This window comes from Callorhinus ursinus, unplaced genomic scaffold, assembly GCF_003265705.2.
Source record: "Callorhinus ursinus isolate GAN/ISIS: 27379988/994484 unplaced genomic scaffold, GSC_fseal_2.0 scaffold2, whole genome shotgun sequence".
In the NCBI taxonomy this organism is placed as follows: Eukaryota; Metazoa; Chordata; class Mammalia; order Carnivora; family Otariidae; genus Callorhinus; species Callorhinus ursinus.
Window position 1 is genome coordinate 88,301,033 of NW_027397064.1, and position 11,561 is coordinate 88,312,593.

At 40.6% G+C, this 11,561-nt stretch overlaps 1 pseudogene; it reads left to right on the forward strand.

Annotated features, from left to right (window-relative positions):
• Positions 1 to 1,072: 1,072 nt before the first annotated feature.
• Positions 1,073 to 1,541, forward strand: LOC112811078 (peptidyl-prolyl cis-trans isomerase A pseudogene; annotated as a pseudogene).
• Positions 1,542 to 11,561: the final 10,020 nt, after the last annotated feature.

The following is an 11,561-nucleotide window of genomic DNA, read 5'->3' on the forward strand; positions in this document are numbered from 1 at the left end:
AATTAGGAGTCTATTTCTTGGTTTGTCTCTTTCTGTCTCTTTTTTTTCCCCCTTTGCTCCTTTGTTTTGTTTCTAAAATTCCATATGTGAGTGAAGTCATAGGGTATTTGTCTTTCTCTGACTGACTTATTTCACTTAGCATTATACTCTCTTAACTCCATCCATATTGTTGCAAATGGCAAGTTTCATTCTTTTTGCATATCTTCTTTATCCATTCATTTATCGATGGACACTTGGGCTGCTTCCATAATTTGGCTATTGTAAATAATCCTGCAATGAACATAGGGGTGCATGTATCCCTTTGAATAGTGTTTTTGTATTTTCTGGGTAAATACCCAGTAGTGTGATTACTGGATCATAGGATAGTTCTATTTTTAAGTTTTTGAGGAACTTCCAGACTGTTTTCCACAGTGGCTGCACCAGTTTGCAAAATTTGAGGATGTGCCAAAAAGACTCAGAAATACAGATAGATTGTATTTAAATTCACATTTTAAAAATAAAAATTAATTAAAATAACTTATGACAAAATACCAAAATTTTAAATGAAGACAATATCATATTGAGCACTATTGGAGCTTGAGGTAAAAGGAAAAACGTGCCCCCTAGAAGGATATTTTTATATATTTTTTAATGGCTAGTTTTTTTCCCCAAAATATTAGAGTAGTTGGAAAAATCTTGAAAAAATTGAAAAGCATGTGTATTAAAACTCACAATAATATTTTAAGTATAAATATTTTATTTACTCTGAAGATTTAATTTATTATAATTTAACTTTAGTGGAAGCAAACTCATCAATAATATTTTTTTAAAGATTTTATTTATTTATTTGACAGAGAGATAAAGACACAAGCAGGCAGAGCAGCAGCAGGCAGAAGGAGAGGGAGAAGCAGGCTTTCTGCTGAGCAGGGACTCCAACGCGGGGCTCAATCCCAGGGCCCTGGGATTATGACCTGAGTCGAAGGCATCTGCTTAACCAACAGAGCCACCCAGGCACCCCACCAATAATATTTTAAACATCTAATTCTGGACCTTGCAAATGCCACCATCCCAGAGTCACCTGCGCCTCCCAGCCATGGTCAACCCCACCATGTTCTTCAACATCATCGTGGACAGTGAGCCCTTGGGATAAAGTTCCAAAGACAGCAGAGAACTTTCATGCTCTGAGCACTGGGGAGAAAGGATTTGGTTTTAAAAGTTCCTGCTTTCGCAGGATTATTCTGGGATTTATGTGCCAGGGTGGTGACTTCACATGCCATAATGGCACTGGTGGCAAGTCCATCTATGGGGAGAAGTTTGATGATGAGAATTTCGTCCTGAAGCACATGGGTTCTGGCATCTTGTCCATGGCAAATGCTGGACCCAACACAGAAAGTTCCCAGTTTCTCATCTGCACTGCTAAGACTGAGTGGTTGGATGGCAAGCATGTGGTCTTTGGCAAAGTGAAAGATGACATGAATATTATGGAAGCCATGGAAACCTTTGGGTCCAGGAATGGCACGACCAGAAAGAAGATCACTATTACTGACTGTGGACGAATCTAATAAATTTGACTTGTGTTTTATCTTAACTACCAGACCATTCCTTCTATGGTTCAGGAGACCATCCCTTTACCCCCCTCTGCTTAAAACATCCTACAATCTTTGCACTCTTGCTACAGTTCTATGGGTTCCATATTTTCCTTATTCCCTTCCAAGTCTAGCTGGATTGTAGAGTTAAATTTATGATTATGAAATTAAAACTAAACAACAAAAAAAATAAAAATAAAAATCTAATTCTGGAAAAAGATTTAGACCTTAAAAATGTATACAGATATGAATAAAAAGGGAGCACACTTTTCCTTTTGCCTCAGGTACCAACATGGCTTAGCACAGCATTACTTCCTGAGAACTAAAACCATATGAAGAAAAACAAAACCGAGAGAAGTCAGGGCAGGGAGAGAGGTGAAGAGCCAGAGAGAGAGCCACAGAAAGGTTAACATCCTTTGCATGTGTGCAACTGACTGTGTCAGAAGCCAGGTCTGTATCTGGACTTCTCAGCTACATGCTGTTCCTGTTGTTGTTATCACCGTGTGATTTGTGTTTCTGTCACTTGAAATTTAAAAGCTACGTGTAAGCTGGGTCTTTGTCTTAAGGTGGGTTCCTGAAGCAGACAGTGAGACAAGATGAGAGTTCAAGTAGTTTACTTGGCAGGTGATCCCCAGAAAGTACCAAGGCAGAATGAGAATGGGAGATGGGAGAGAGAAGGGAGGGGATAAAAGGAAGCTTTGTGAAGCCGTGCACCACGCGAACATCTCTGGAGGCCGCTGTAGAACACATCTCAAAGTCCCCTTACCACACCCCAGGGGACAAGGCTAGAGTATTTACCTCTAGCTCCCATCTGCCATTGACTCCTGGGGGCTCCGACTCCCTGGCATTTTGAGTCTGCCTCTTGCTCAGGTCAAGAGAAAGATGTTAAACAGAGAATCTTAGGTGTTTGCAGTAGAAGGCCAACCAACCATGTGTACTGGAAAGGTGAGTGTTCGGGGCTATGGTGAGAGCACCTGTAATGTCTACCATGGTCTTGAAGGATGAGTGCCTTTACTAAAGGCACATAGAACAAAGTCTCTCTCTTTGCAGGTCAAAGTGGGAAGCTGGTAATATACAGTGGAAAGCTCATAAGATTTGGATTTGGAAAGAACACACTTGTATGTTATATTATCTCCAGACCTTACTGGTTGTGTGGATTGGACAAATCTCTTCACGTCTTCAATTCATCAGTATGTTTCCTCATCTGTGGAATGAGTAGAGTGATGATAAAACCAACTCAGAGCAATGCAGTGAAGATCAAATGAGGTATAGAACGGATGAGAAATGCCTTTAAATAATTGATTTTAATTTTTTCTATTAGTTGGTCTTAGCAAAGAAATTTCCATGTTGTAGGGTCTTCAAAAATCATTTAGAGGGGTGGGGGGATGGGTTAGCCTGGTGATGGGTATTGAGGAGGGCACGTTCTGCATGGAGCACTGGGTGTTATGAACGAACAATGAATCATGGAACACTGCATCAAAAACTAATGATGTAATATATGGTGATTAACATAACAATAAAAAAATTAAAAAAAAAATCATTTAGAGACCTAGTTTAAAATAGAGCATCACCTCAGACTCCACATTGTTTAAAAGTTCCTCTGGTATGCTAAAGCAGGTAGCCTGTGGGTCACACTTTGAGAAATGTTACAATAGCACAGAATATATGGAGGGAGAGAGCAACTGGCTATGACTGAAAGAGAAGCCTGAGTCAGGAGGTGAAGGTCATGCAGGACACTAAAGGGAACTTGCATTTACCCTGTGAGCAAAGAAGCAACATGTCAAAGGCTTTAAAATAGGGGAGTGAAGTGATTGGGACCATACTGGAGAAAAATGCCTTTGGTTGCAGCATTGGGGATAGACTAGGGGCCAGCAAGGTAAGGACTGAGAAAACTCTGAGTAGCGGGACTGGTAGGAAATGAGATCGGACATTGGGGGAATGAATGGGAGAACAGAGGACATGGAAGATGGGGAAACAAATGCTAATAACAGATTTTAAGAGAAAAAAACAACACAAAAATGTATATGTATACTATATGTTATTTTGTTTATACATTTGCGTGTGTATATGTATAAACACACACACACATTTACACAGAAAAAGGAGAAAAGGAAATGCAACCAAATGTTAACGCTTATCTCTGAATGGTAAATTGTAATGGGGATTTTAAGGATTTTTTAAATGCATATTTTTTCAAAATACTCCATAATAGACATGTATTACTTTTATGATCATATAAAAAAATAAAGAAATAAAGAGGCAAAAACTTCATTATAAAACAATTTCACTGGGTTGGCTGAGGAACAGCCAAAGAGGAAAATCTATAAAAGAACAAGCCATTCTTCCTGAGGACGTTGAAGCAAATTCTGGTGAACCCTTTGGCACTATTAGTTAACTGTGATATGGCTATTTAGGCTTTTTTTTCAGCTACTACTGTCACCTCATATGCCTTTAAAATACAATTAAATAAAAGTTACTACAAGTTGATGGATGGCTGGAATCTTGCTTGCTTGCAAAGTGGGTACAAGTTGAACTATATATATATTGCACATTCAAGGGTGAAATGCTTTTCTGTTTCTTTAATGATTTTTAACTTTAAGGTAGAGTCAGATATGCATAAAGGAGGGAAAAAATCCATAGTTTTCAGAACTGACAGGAAAATGTGTAAGGCTTAGTAAAAATCATGCCAAGTACCATGGTGTGGTAATCTATCTAAGAAAATCCAATATATCAAATCGTTCTTAGATTAGCATATGTTAATTTTGGTTGAATGAAACTTGATGGTTGATTGGAAGTAAGAAAGAGTAAATGTAATTCATAACTGCAAAACTGGGGGTAACATAGCATGGAGCATTCAGGATTGGCCATTTTTGGCCACTTTTAATGAGCTTCTGATGAACCTCTCATAATCATACTGTCATTCTACAGAGGAGGTCCAAAGGTTCCCTGGGCTCCCTAAAGCACCCAGTAGCCTGGAAAAATCCTCACCGTACATCTCCATTGACATCTAATTCAAGGGGACCAGGAAACCTTCAAAGAGAAAAGTCAGACTGGCTTCGAATAGGTAAAGGGCTAGTTGCTTCACAGTGTTAAGGAAGGGTGTAAAGAGGGGTTTTCACGAAAAGGTAGGTTGAGCAGGGGCATTATCATGGTGGATGAGGCGTAGGAGGATTGCATTCCAAGCAAGGCAAATGGCCCCAGCAAACTTACTGAGAGAGAAGAGCCTGGTGCATATTTAGGCAAAGCTTGTAAATAGGATTGCAAGGCAAAGTTTGTATTCTAGAGAATATTGGAACGTGGTGGGTAGAAATTTAAATAAAGTAATAACAAAAAACAAGCAGATCTCAAGTCAATGCTATGGAAACACCTGCTGTTTGCTGTTTACTACCCAAGAGGTCAAAATGTCTCCCTACAGTCTTGTCCAGGAAAAGCAATTCCTAAATTCAGTGATTCCTATTTTGTAGACCGTGGACCTCTAAGGAACCAGGAATTTTGCAAGGAGATTTTGTACATATACATACGCAACTCTTAGATGAGAAGATGTAAAAATGTAGAATTACCCATAAAGAGCGTAGGCATTGCTTCTCACCTATATTTATATACCTACTACTATTTTTCAAATATATGTTCAATTTCATTGAAATTAATTGTTAGTAACTTTGGACATTCGATCTTTTTGCAATCAACACATACCAAAAATATGTCAACTGTCGTGTGAGAGGCGGTGAAAATTTTTGACATTCAAGGAGCCCTTCCTTGCTCAAAAGAAACATTTTTTTTTAATTTACAATTATCAGTATGTGGTAGTAAAACAGTTTCTGATAATAGCTGAGAATAGTGGTTCTTGATCTTGGTTGCATGTTCCAATTACCTGGGGAGCCTTGAAAATCCCCAATGCCCAGGTCACACTCAGAATCTGTAAGGTAAGACCCCAGCATCGTATGTTTAAAGCACATGTATTTCAATTTTAATTCCTTTGAAAACTGAAAAGATACACATGGTAAATATGTCTACATATAAACAAGTATATGCAATGAAGTCTCTCTCCCACCTCTTATTCCAACACCTGTTATCTTTTCAGACACTACCACTATCACCGGCTTCTGGGCAATGATGCAGAGATACCCTAAGCATCTGTAAGGATAAAAATTGATATTCTCATTATCATATGAATTAACAAGTATCTTCATCGAACATAGGACAGCCTATACTGGACGGATGGATGTAGCATAAAACCATGATCCCATGGGTCGGTCGCAAAGAAACAAGCTGCTAACCTGAGCAGGATCAGTTGCTTCCACGTTTTGCATAAATATTCCTTTGCTATTTGTTCATTAATTTTGCCATCTGTTAGCTCTCAGTGACAGACAAGCAGTAGTAGACACCACAGGTTAAGAAATATTTTGGGAGATAAACTTTAGTTTGAGAAAATTCTATCAGTTATTTTAATTTTTATGCCATTGCCTTGAAGGATTTGGAGCAGAGCTTGAAGAAAGGATGGTTTTTCCTGGCTCCATCTCTTTAACTAGCCCAACGCTAGAAAAAGACGGCGAGCTGAGGACAAAAAGCATGTCCCAGGAGCTGTTCAAGATTAATTAGAATTTGTTCTAAAGACCATGTCTTTATCTATTCATTCCTCTGGCTGTCTGTGGGTTTCCCCCTTTCAACAACCCACTGTACCCCACCCCCCACCCCTTAAGGTCAGGGACAATATCTTGTCACCTATGCATCCTGAGTCCCTTGCACAGTGGCTGGGCCTAGAAGGTAAGACCCACAGGAACAGAGGACTCCCAGCAGATCTACTAGCAAAAACGGATGACTCAAGCTACAGAGAGAAGTGGGTGTGAGTGCTTGGACATGGGGCAAAGGGAGATCGGCAGAAGTCACCAAAGAATATATTGTCCCAGGGATTTTCAAGGAAAGAACAAAAATCCGAAGGCGTAGGTCCAAATTCCTGTGCTGGTACTACCTATATCGCCTTGAGCTCGACAATCTCTGTGCCTTTGGAACTGAGTTTTTTGAAGCCTTGGTTTCCTTGGAGACTTGGGGTGGGTGGGAGCATTGTGAGCAAGTGGCTACATGCATCAGACTTGACCATCTAGCCCCACGTCGTTCAGAACAGTGTTGGTCTTATCTGGTTGGACGTTCTCCATAAAATCTTATTTGAACAAAGAGTTTTCTTGTTTTGAATTTGGTTAAATTCCACTAGAGCAATCATTTCTGAGATTTCCTCTGGCTCTAACATTCTAGAATTTAATAATTTCTAGATTTAGAGGCCAGGAAATTAATATTTCAGACTCTTGAATTTTAAAATTTATTTCTTCTTTGGCCTGGGAGTGAATCATTTTCTAGAAATGCCACTGAAAACATTATAATAGCATCCTCACTCTGAAACCCTAAATGCACATAGGCGTAAATGCATTAATGACTTTTCATTATTTCCTAGGAAAATCAATAATTTTCCTTTCTGGTTAGATTTGTATAACAGCAAATCGGATTTTCTAGGCATACACATGGCCCACAAAGACTTATCTCTTCCGGTGAAAATTTCCAGTGAAAATCAAACTGTGGAAAATATTTTTGCTTTCCCCCAGCTTCCCAACAAGCCAAGGAGGAAGCACCACTTTTCTGATAGCGCCCACTTCACACTTCATTTAAAGATAACAAATGAGAGACACTATCCTAATAAGAATCAGAGGACTGAGGATTAATTACTTTGCCCGGCAGCTGACTCTCCCACGCTGTCAGAGGGCGGGCTTTTCCTGGGGGAGTTCTCCAGCACCCCCTGATAGTGCTGCCCTTACACCCCTAGACAGCCGCAGCTGCAGTTGTCGCCCTAGATTTTCAAAGTCTCAGGGCCTCGCACTTAGAAAAACTGAGATTCCTAGGCATGCCGGGAGGGGCACTGGACGCGCAGCTAGCAAACCTGAGTTTGGGTCCTGGCTTTCCCATGTGATGAGCCCGAGTCTCAGATTTCTCATCTCAGAGATGGGAATAAGAATCCATGTTGTACGCATCTCAAGGGGTCTTCAGGAGACAAGATGCATGAAGGTTCTTTATTGAGGGTTGTCTTAGTCAGCTTGAGCTACCGTCACAGAATACCTTGGCTGGGGCAGGGTGGGGGGCTTAAACAACAGGCATTTACTTCTCACAGTTCTGCAGGCTGGAAAGTCCAAGATCAAGGTGTCAGCCGATTCAGTTCCTGGTAAGAGCTCTCCTCCTGACTTGCAGGTGGCCACCTTCTCATTGTATCCTCCACACAGGAAAGGCAATTTTGTGAATGTGGTGGAAGCAGCGGCCCCCCTGTCAGCCAGTTCTGGGGTGTAACCTTCTTCCGAGGAAGTCCTGCTACTTGGTTCCCTTAGTCCTTCCAGTGGTTCTGTAAACCACTTAACAGTCAGCTCTAAGTCTTACCTTAAACTCACTAGAGTCAGAAGAGATTGCTGTTTTTCCGTAAGTCAGGTGCCAAGGACACACAGGATCTCCAAGAGGTGGAACTAGGGCTTCAGAGAGATGTTCTGATGTTAAAATTTTCTGTGTTGATTATACAGAGACTGTCTCAGTACAGACTGACAGGAGAAGTAGATTGAGGAGCAGATCACTGGACCAATTTTGAAGGTCCTTGTATATCATGCTAAGGACATTATTCTTATTCTGTAGCTAATGGAAAGCAACATTTTCATGAGTGTGTTTCTGAATGATCAGCCAGGATAAAGAAGAATTGCAAACAATCTCAGAATTGTAGGGGCTTACAACAGGGAATACTCATTTGTCTCTCCTTCTTTCTACCTGTCTGATACAATAGATTCAGCTCAGTTCCACTTGACTTCACTCTAGGACCCACTAATAGTACACCTTCTTCCTACCTGGAACACCGCAAGTCTTTCAACAAAGGGAAAGACAAGTTAGAAAACCACATGTGATCTGCAACATGGATGAACCTGAAGGGCATGATGCCAAGTGAAACAAGCCAAACAGAGAAAGACAAATACTGTATGATCCCCCTTAAATGTGGAATCTAAAAAAGTGGGAATCCTAGCAACAGAGAGTAGAACAATTGTTGGCAGGAGCTAGGAGGTAGAGAAAAGGAGAGATGTTGTTGGTTAAGGATACAAATTTTCAGTTATAAGATGAATAAGTTCTGGGGATCTGACTAGGAGAGATGTTGTTGGTTAAGGATACAAATTTTCAGTTATAAGATGAATAAGTTCTGGGGATCTGACTATAACTAATACTGAATTATACACTTGAAAATTGCTAACACAGTAAATCTTTTTTTGTTTGTTTTTTTGTTTTGTTTTATTTTTAAAGGTTTTATTTATTTATTTGACAGAGAGAGACATAGCAAGAGAGGGAACACAAGCAGGGGCAGTGGGAGAGGGAGAAGCAGGCTCGATGCTGAGCAGGGAGCCCGATGCGGGGCTCGATCCCAGGACCCTGGGATCATGACCTGAGCCAAAGGCAGACACTTAACGACTGAGCCACCCAGGCGCCCCCAGAATAAATTTTAAGTGTTCTCACAATACACACACACAGATAATGGTAGCTAAAAAGAAACAAAGAAAACTGCATGCAGGCCCTTACAGCCTCTGCTTGGAGATGTCACAGGACATTCCCATTTCATTAGAGAAAGCAACTCACACAGCCACACCTGATACAAGAGCAGGAAAATAAGGAGGGAGGTATAAAGAGTTGACATATACTCTGCACTTTGTGTCAGAACTAGACAGAAAATCCACTACACCTGGAATATCACAAGTAAATTTTTGGGTCCTTAAAAGTGTGAAATATGGACCGGGGTGTACGCCAAAAATAATCACTAAACATCAAGAAGCAAGACTGAGGGTCTGACAGGAAAGAAAGGGAGCAATTCCTTGGAGACACCCCTGAAGAAGGCTTTCCCCAGTGCTCTCGTTGGATAAATGTGAGTTATTCCAGAAGGAACTGAGGATACAGTATTTTAAAGTTGGAAACCTGTCATAACGCAGTTCTTTGCAGTTTCTGGTGTTCTGCTCCAGAAATCATAATTTATCTTTGTGACCTACCTTTTCGTTCTGGAAATAACCCTTTTCAGTCCTGCGAATGTAAGGTAAGCACCCAGATACTGCCCTCAGGAAAGTCTTGTGTTTAGCAAATATAAATATTTAAGACTGAAATACCAAGCAAACTGCATAGCAATGTAAACTGGATGTTTTAGCAAAGCGTATCCCCGAATTGTTAAATTCTTCATACTCAAACGATTGTCCTGTGCTTGAAACATGTGACTTTCTTGAGAGAGGCATGTAAATTCTCAACTCAACAATTATTTATAAGAAATGAGCACTTGGGGCACCTGGGTGGCTCAGTTGTTAAGCGTCGGCCTTCGGCTCAGGTCATGATCCCAGGGTCCTGGAATTGAGCCCCGCATCGGGCTCCCTGCTCCACGGGAAGCTTGCTTCTCCCTTTCCCACTCCCCCTGCTTGTATTCCCTCTCTCACTGTGTCTCTCTCTGTCAAATAAATAAATAAAATCTTTTAAAAAAAGAAAAAGAAATGAGCACCAAGATCGGGGTTGCTTCAGGAGATGAATACAGACTTGCTTTCTCTTCTTCTTGCTGGAGAAAACTGGTGCTGATGGAGGCTGCCCTCGGCACCTTGCTCCTGGCACTGGATGGGTGGTCTCCACAGGTGTGCTGCATGGCTCAGCCCCGGGAACCCTTCTATTTTCCACCAGGAAGGCAGTCAACAAACCTCCTCTATGTCTCCAACTTGTCCTTTCTATCCAAGGATGCCAGAAGGATTCTGGGCTCAGATACTAAGTCCCCCAGGGGTACCCTCGGGCACATCCTCCCCATTCTAACCAGTGACCCCTAAATCACTCTCTTGCTTTCAGTGTGAATGCCAACCAAACACCCCCACAAGGAATATACCTGAAAGTGCTATCTTTTGAACAACTCTTTAAATGGCAAAATAAAATTCTGGACTCACGACTCCTGATCTTGAAATAACTACGGATGTCTTTACTGGTTCTTCTTTCTCTTTATGTTCTAAATTAATATTATTCTTTTTCTTGGTTCTCAGATTTTGTGTGCAATAATTTGGCACAGGTACCTGGACTCTTTTGTTACTCCCATACATTTCAAGCCAAGCTATTAATGTTATGTCATAGGACAAAGCATCCTGAGCAGAAATAGCTCAAATAGAACACCTACGTTAGCTTCCAGGTAGCAGGATCATATTTGAAATTTGAGGTTTTTTTACATTAAAGTTACTAAGTGAAAAATTATTTGAATTTTTCTACCCATGTCAGCCAGTGTGCTCGCTTTTTGCCTACAGGTACTCATGTGCATCTCTCTGTGTGCTTTTCAACAGACTTGTCCGGAAAAGCAAACAGGGAAGTATAAGGGGAGGAACATGGGTTGAAGAGGAGAAAACTTAGCTCATTTACACCCTGTTTGGGGCCCTTCTTACTGTTTGTCTTTGAACATGTCAATTAAACCTCCTACTTTCCATTTCCCCTTATGTAAAAGTAGTATGAATACAAAGGTATAAAGAGATGGTAATCTGAAAAATTCTTGAAATTATAAAGAGCTTGTTAATGAAAGTATTAATTCATATGGTCTACCTACTCTAGTTCATGGGAAAGAACACTTGTGCTGGCAGGAATTCGGACTTTTATTTTAACTGAATTTTCATAGGATCCTCAAAGCATTTGGCCTTTCTTTATGCTATTTGGTATAATGTGAAAAACAAATGTGCACACAATAAATATTTAACCTCCAAGTCCTATTTTTATTTTGATGTTTATGATAATTCCTTGGAGACAATATTTAGACAGTGTTTTATCCTGCATTCCCAGGGGACAGAGCCTGAGGCAAAATGTGTACGCTTATATTTATCAGAGAATACAATTCCCAGGTGGCAGGAATAGGGAGAAAAGAATGAAACAGGCAAGGGTCACCAAGATGGCTGCCAGAGGCTGGATCTCAAGGGACACTCTTTTAAAAGGCCTTGTAAA